Raw genomic sequence first — 8,364 nt, 5'->3', positions numbered from 1 at the left:
TCTTTTAGAGGACACTCTAGTTTGACTAGTATAACATATTATACTATATGTAAAGGAAATCTGTCACCTGTGTCACCTGCACTAACCTGTTGGTACTGACAGTGCAGTGGACACTGATGACAATGGTACTCACCTTGTCCGTCCCGTTGTGGGGATCTTCGGTAATTTCCTCCGTTAGCTCCAGTCCCGAGCTTGCTTGGGGCACAGGCAGAGCTTACTGACATCACTACTGCTGCCGCAAAACCTTGCAGAGAGCAGCAGCAGCTTGGGGCATGGGCAGAGCTTAGTGACATCACCGCTGCTGCTCCCTGCTGGGTCCCGCTGTGAGAGAACAGCAGGGGTGACATCAGTAAGCTCCACCCATGCCCTAAGTCGGCTGCCAGGACTGGAGCTAACGGAGGAAATTACCAAAGATCCCCGCCACGGAACAGGACAAGGTGAGTACCGTTGTTGTCAGTGTCACCTGCACTATCTGTCAGTACCAACAGGTTAGTGCAGGTGACACTGGCGACAGATTTCCTTTAATCTCTAACGCATAATCCTCACCCAAGCACAGTTAATAGCTACACAGATAAATGAGAAACAGAAAGTGTAGGTCACCTGAAATATAACACAGGGGCAACAGTGTTATATTATGTAAGGCTGGGATCACACTACGTTTTTGAAATACAGTTCTCGTATACGTTTTCAATGTGAAGACCGTATGTAACCGTATTGGAAACCGTATGCATTGACTCTCCATTGAAAACCATATGCCAAAAGATGCATCCGGTTTTGTCCGTTTTGTATCTTGTACGGTTTTGTCAGTTTTTTCCCGTACCCAAAATCGTAGCCTACCACGGTTTTTGGTCCGAGTGAAAAACTGTATGGAAACGTATACTTTTTTTTTTTTTTTAACATGGGAGTCAATGAGAACCGTACAGAACCGTATGTGCGTACGGTTCCATCCGGTTTTCATCAAATGGTTTTCGACACTGAAAGTTTTTTTTTCATGGAAATTCAATCAAACAAATGAAACTTTAATCATAAAGTGATGTTGTGAAAAGTTAAAAAAGTATACTTTTTTTTTTCTTAAAAACGGATGCAACCGGATGTCATTTTTTAAAAAACGTATAAGGGTTAAAATTTGTACACACTTTTTGACACAGTTTAGTCCGGTTTTGAGGAATTAATTTTTCATCAAAAACCTATTACGGAAACTGTATTACAAAAACGTGATGTGAACCCAGCCTTACTGCTTTGCTATGCAGGAAGGGGGTGAATGTTTTAATAAATATTTATATAAGCCACAGGGCCCTTGCAGTGAAATTGGAGACTGTTCACTTTATGTTAGTATATCATCAGATCATCAATACAATATCTAATATGACTGGCGTTTTATTAAAGGGGTTCTCCGGTGCTTAGAAATCTTGCCCCCTATCCGAAGGATAGGAGATAAGATGCCTGATCGTGGGAGTCCCGCCGCTGATGACCCCCGTAATCTTGCACGCGGCACCCCGTTTGTATTCAGTCCCCGGAGCGTGTTCGCTCCTAGTCTGATTACTGTCGATCAGACGCTCCGCCCCTCAATGCAAGCCTACAGGAGGGGGCGTGATAGCTGTCACGCCCCCTCCCATAGGCTTGCATTGAGGGGCGGAGCGTGACGTCACATGGGGGCAGAGGAGTGATGTCACATGCCGTCGCCCCTGTGGTCGCTGGTAATCAGACCCGGAGCGAACACGCTCCGGGGACTGATTACAAACAGGGTGCCGCGTGCAAGATCACGGGGGTCCCCAGTGGCAGGACTCCCGTGATCAGGCATCTTATCCCCTATCCTTTGGATAGGGGATAAGATGCCTAAGCACCGGAGAACCCCTTTAACTGTAACAATATAAAAAAATTATATAAATAAATTAAACATGTGAATAAAATAAACATGCAAAACCAAAAAAGTCCAAATCTAGTGCTTACTCATTAGTTCATAGTATGCAGTTAACTTTCCTCTCCTCAGTTCACACTGAGGAAATTCCGCTAGCGGAATTCCGTCACAGAATTCCGTTCCGCATGAAGAATGAACATGTTCTTTCTTCATGCGGAATTCGGCTCGTAACTCCATTGAAGTAAATGTAAACATTTTTGGCAGCCTGCCCAGCTTCCGTGTGGAATTCGCACGAAATGTGCACGGAATTTGCGTGGAATTTGCGCATTTTATTGTGTGTCCTATCCCCTTTCATTTCCGCGCGCAATTCATCGCGAATTCCTTGCGGAATTCATCGCGAATTCCGGGCAAATTCTGCGGAAAAAAGACCGTCATTTTGAGCAGATTTAATCAGCGAGAATTCTGCGAACATCTTAACCAGTTTAAACATACCCTTAGTGAGTATAGATTATAATTCTTAAAATAGAATTTTACATTATATGCTAATGATTTCAGAGTATACCTGGGCAGTTACCTTTGATAGTACTTTTTACCTTCTTATTTAATTTTTTTTATATTGTAACAGTTTATCAGTTTTATTGTCAGTTATGTTGTCTTGTATTATTAAAGACATTTTATTTGTTATCTGATGGTTTAGTATATTTTGGTGAACAGATGGGGGCATTTATCATTGTCTTTAAAGCTGTTTTTGTGTGTAGATTTGTCTCTGTTTAGGTGCAGCACTGCGCCTCAGGCTATTTTTTTGCGCTTTTTCGATCTACACCTTATTTTTTTAAAAGAGCGTACAGTACAGATGTTAAGGGTTAGTCTTGTGCAGTGGTAATGAATTTATTAACTGTAACTTTCACAAAAAAGTCACAGAAACCCCCAATAAGGCGCAATTCTACACCAGCCCAGACCTAGCGTAGCTTTAGGCTAAGTTTCTACTTGTTTTTTGGGAAAAATGCCAAGAAAAATGCCAATTCTGCCGCATGGCTTTTTTTTGGCCAAAAAACGCTGCACCCAGATGTTAGCTGTAAATCAATGAGAAATTGCAAAATTCTTTTTCCACTTGGCATTTTTCAGGTTGGCATTTTTTTTTATCCTTTTGGCAGTTTTCACTCTTTTTTGGCATTTTTCACTCCTTGACGGTTTTGCAAAATTGCAGCATGTTGAGCCACTGGTGTTTTTTTCCCCTGAAATAAAAGTCTATGGGAGTAAAAAAAATGCCAAGAAAAACGCCATGTGGGTTTTAACTGGCATTTTTTCCGGTGGTTTTTATTCTCTTTTGGACTTTAGCGATCCAAAAGAGTGATGGAGATACCTTTATTAATAAAAATTTGTAGGGTACCATTAAAGATACAGTAGTGATTGAAAAAATAGTATTTAACAAAATTTAAAATTTTTATAACAACATTTTTATACATTTTTAAACAGAGATCAATTTATGTGGGCGGGTAGGGCACTAAAAATATAGCCGACAATAATAAAAATGTAGTGTGTGTGTGTTTTTCACTTTTTATTATTTTTTTTTTTTAGGTGGTAACACTACTCCCAGCATGGAACACACACTGTTCCATGATGGGAGTAGTAGTACTTGTACTTATTGACAGATCGCCCCGGGTTCCGTTGCGATCCTTCTGTATAATGTACAGATGTGGCTGGGCGCTCTTCTATGGTCCCCTGCACTGCTGTATATATATACACCTATTCATATTTACTGCAGAAAGCTGTGATTGGCCAGATGGTTCCAGCCAATCCCAACTCACTGTGGGAAATATAAATAGGTGTATATATACGTCAGTGCAGGGGACCATAGAAGAGCGTCCGGCCGCATCTATACATTATACAGGAGGATCACAGTGGGTATCAGGAGTGACATCCACTGTGATCTTTCCTTAACTGCAGGTACTACAGCTCTCAACATAGAGCAGAGCGTGCTCCATGATGGGAGTAGTAGTACTGCAAAGATCACAGCAGGTATCACTCCAGACATCCTCTGTGATCGCCCTATCTATTGCAGAGATGCGGAGCGGCTCTACACTGCACTCGCATTTCTGCACTATACTCCGGCCAGTGATGTGAATAGAACATCACTCATTCATATTTCCCTCAGAGAGCTGTGATTGGCTGCAACCATCCGGCCAATTCCTACTCTGGGCGTAAACTATGAATGAGTGATGTTCTATTCACATTACTGGCCGGCCAGAGTATAGTGCAGAGATTTGGGGGCTGTATAGAGCTGCTTCGCATCTCTGCTATATTATGGATGATCGCATCAGGCGATATGTCTATTAGTACAGGTACTACTTCTCCCATCATGGAACAGTCTGTTACATGCTGGGAGTAGAAGTACTACCTAAAAAATGTCAAAAAAGAGAGAGAAAAAAAATGAAACACACACACTTTATTAAAAATGTATGAAAATTTTGTTATAAAAAATAAATATTTCGTTAAATAAAATTTTTTTCCATCACTACTGCATCCTTTTTTGCAATTTTCACATAAATGAAAAAACGCCAGAAAAAACGCACTGGCGTTTTTTCAGGCGTTTTTTTTTTGCGTTTTTTTTTTCAAAATAAAAAATGCAGGACAAAAATCCAAGTAGAAACTTAGCCTTAGGATATCCTCCATAAAATGTATAACATGCCCTGCGACCATGTAATAAATTTGGCAGAGTAGCGCAAAGTAACATGCAAAGAAAAAAAAAAGAACTAATAAATGAACTAAATCACACACATCTTAGTAGATGCCTCCCAGTATCCTTTTAATAATATGATAATATAATAATAACTCAAAAGGGCATATACGGTACTTGCTTGTGTCTAAATGCTTTATTTTTTTAAAATAAAATCTGACATCAACAAAAACAAATGCATATGTACACTGTATGCTGTATGTTAATAAACATTACTATAACTGTGTTTCTGTCTGTATTACCCTTTAAAACATTATTTTTTTCAAAAGTAAATGATGCTAAATGTGTGAAAAAAGCATAATGCTGTCTTTTCAGAAAAATATATTACGGTAAGTGTCACTTTAAAGAAGTTTTTGGTTTTGCATATACTAATCTTCTTTAAGTTTATCTGTTGTGAGTTCCCCAAGCATTTGCCTGCCCTCCCCCTGCCCCCAATTATTCAGTTTATCCCACCCCTGTTGACATCACTCGGCCTGTAAGGCAGCCTCACAAGAATGTCTTCATATAGGACACAGAAGCAGAGACTAGGCAAGACAAAGATACAGGGGCATGAGAAGACGTCCCATGTGCGGGACACAAGATTTTCACAGAGTTTGGGCTGTGCCATTATAACAGAGAACAACAGATATCTGAAGTTGATTGAGAGAACCAGAACTGTACATGAAACGTTGACTATAGAGATGCTGCGATGTAAAGCAGACCCCCCCAATCACACTGACAGGTAAGTCCATGTTATGTCATTCCAACTAATGCTGCTCACCGAGATCGTCATGGCTGAGAATGGGCAAAGATGTTATTATTAGTATTACACTCTCAGTATTCAGCTAAACCAGTTGTTAGGGAATTCATCAGACTTCATGTATTTGGTAATCTGATGAATTGTAAACGTTCTCTCTAAGGTATATTAAATAGACTGGGTATAGACACTCAGTAAAGAGTTTATGCCATGATGAGATTGTTAGACTTCATTTAAGTATGGTTGTTCTAAAATGATCCCCCAGCTGATCAAGAAACAATATTGTATAATTAATGTTGTTAGGCTGGGTTCACGCAAAGTGATTTGGTCAATATTTTAGCCAAAACCAGGAATGGGTCAAAAACTAAGAAAAAGATACCGATCTTTCCAAAGTAGATTTTCTCTGTGTCGGATCCACTGGTTTTGATTTAAAATACTGAACAAATTATGTATAAACCTTGCATGCCCATATGTGATCATACAAAATCTACTATGTGCACGTGACAGAACTTTCTAGCTAAAACCAGCAGAATATTAGTGGTGGAAACATCTGCCACTGATATGAATCCAGACTTCATAGCATTTGACATGTGAATTCTTTCTGCGGAATCAGCTCGGAAATACATTGCTGCTGTCTGAGGAACGTGGGAAGACATTCTGATGTCTGAACATTGCCTCAGGCTATGTTTACATGGCAGAAAATCTGCAGTTCTACTCAAATTCTGTTCTGCAAAGCTTGCAACAGAATTTTTGAAAATTGGAGCTGAATTTTAGCATAATTTCTGTGTAATTTCTGTACACTCAAAACACAGAATTCTGCCGAAATTCAAATCCCCATTGAGTTCAATGAGACGTTGTTCGGAATTCTGCAAAATTTAAAGAAAGCTCTTTCAGAAAGCAGAATTTTCATGTCAAAATTTCCGCAGTGGAAATTCTGCCATGTGAACGGGACAGTGGAATTCATTCAATTCAATGTGCAGTAAATTTGGCGGAATTTCCAAGAAGAATTTTCTGTCGGAAATCTGCACAGAACTGGCCTTAGGCCATGTTCACACGTCCGGATTTCCCGGCTGAAGATTCCGGAGCAGCAGAATCCCGTTGATTTGAACAGGATTCTGCTGCGCTGTACACACGTTTGGAATTTCCGTGCCAGATGTTCCTGGCACAGAAATTCTGTTTTCCGTGTCCGCACAAAGAATGAACCTGTTCATTCTTTGTGCGGACACTGCACAGAATGCATAGCCGTCTATGAGACCTAAGAATGCATAGCCGTCTATGTGGTCCTACTGCGGCAGATTATGACGGTGCCCGCACTCTCCGGAATGTTCACATGAAAATTTTCCATGTGGACATTCTGGATGTGAGAACATAGCCTTAGGCTGCATTCACATGGCAGAAATTCCCCTTCCCCATTTGTTTTTGCTGAATTTCGCATCTTATTCTGCATTGCGGAATTGATGCGGAATGGACACTGAATTGATGTGGAATTCGTGCTGCAGAATCCGGATGCTTTCTGCATGATTCCACAGAACTGTTTAAAAGATGAACTACATGCGGAATTCCACACGCATTCCACACCAATTCCGCACAAATTTAATCCACATTGAATTCAATAGGATTCTGCAAATGAAGTCCAGAAAAATATAAGACTAGACTTATAGTTTTCTGGAGCGCGGAAAGTGGGATTTCTGCATCATTCCGCAGCAGAAATTCTGCTGTGTGAATGTCGTTGCAGAATCCCATTAAAGTGAATGGGCAATAAATTTAGGTGGAATTCAGTGCAGAAAAATCATGCAGAATTCTGTGCAGTATTTCTGCTGTATGAACTATGGAAACCCCATACAGAATTGCTTTTAATGGGAGGCTGCTGATAAGTTGAAATTTCTGTGAAATGTCCTCAGTGTGAACATACGCTGTACAGCATGCCTAAATATATAGCAATAAACGAGTGGGGAATATGCTCTTATTTAGGGACATGTTTACATGAGCGAAATTCCTTTGCAGCAGAATTCCATTGCTTTCAATGGCATTCTGCTGCACCATGCACATAGCAACATTTCTATAGTGGAAACATCTGTGGGCATGATAGCTTGTACAACACACTGCAATATTTTGCCTTGTATGGTACTTCAAACAGACACTGTCATTTCAAAAAACCTTTTGACATGTCTCCCTGCTCCATGTCCCAAAATTGAGTGACATTTTGCCAGGACATATCAAAAGTTCTTTTAAGTGACAGATACACTTTAATCTCTTCCTGCCTACCGCCTATATATAATAGAACTATTAACATGGCAGACTTGAGGGTCTTAATTGTCATATAACTTGCTTGGCACCATGGTGAGCCAATTGGGTGACATAGAGGGCAAATCATCTAAGCTGTATTTGCTATTGGTTACAGTATTGGTGAAACTGTTGGGATCAGACTTAGGCTGGGTTCACACTACCTTTTCTCCCATACGGGAGCGCATACGGCAGGGGGGAGCTAAAACCTCGCGCTCCCGTATGTCACCGTATGCGCTCCCGTATGTCATTCATTTCAATGAGCCGGCCGGAGTGAAACGTTCGGTCTGGTCGGCTCATTTTTGCGCCGTATGCGCTTTTACAACCGGACCTAAAACCGTGGTTGACCACAGTTTTAGGTCCGGTTGTAAAAGCGCATACGGCGCAAAAATGAGCCGACCGAACGTTTCACTCCGGCCGGCTCATTGAAATGAATGACATATGGGAGCGCATACGGTGACATACGGGAGCGCGAGGTTTTAGCTCCCCCCTGCCGTATGCGCTCCCGTATGGGAGAAAACGTAGTGTGAACCCAGCCTTATTTACAAATTGCAGCCATTACAGGCAAGTGTCAGCAGTTGTAAATGTTTGGGAGGGAAATATGTCAGGGAAGGTTTTCATGCATTTTTTTTTTTATACATGTTACATTGTCATTTTGCAAACACTGGGGGAGAATTATCAAGCTGACCATAACAACCAATCAGAGCTAGACTGTCATTTCACCAAGGCAATTTGAGAAAAGAAAGCTGA

At 40.9% G+C, this 8,364-nt stretch overlaps 1 protein-coding gene across 2 annotated transcripts in view; it reads left to right on the top strand.

The window, feature by feature from the left end:
• Positions 1–340: 340 nt before the first annotated feature.
• LOC130290662 (P2Y purinoceptor 4-like) overlaps positions 341–8,364 on the top strand; it is a 28,843-nt gene continuing 20,819 nt past the window's right edge. The window contains exons 1-2 of one of the 2 annotated variants that reach the window (XM_056538589.1): positions 341–437; positions 5,104–5,316. The gene's annotated coding sequence lies outside the window, so the exon portion shown is untranslated. Of the gene's footprint in view, positions 438–5,071; positions 5,317–8,364 lie in introns of those variants that run through there. The other variant, XM_056538588.1, reaches the window with a different exon arrangement.

The sequence above is a fragment of the Hyla sarda genome, chromosome 9 (assembly GCF_029499605.1).
Source record: "Hyla sarda isolate aHylSar1 chromosome 9, aHylSar1.hap1, whole genome shotgun sequence".
NCBI classification, from domain to species: Eukaryota; Metazoa; Chordata; class Amphibia; order Anura; family Hylidae; genus Hyla; species Hyla sarda.
This window is presented reverse-complemented; position numbering and strand designations above follow the sequence as displayed.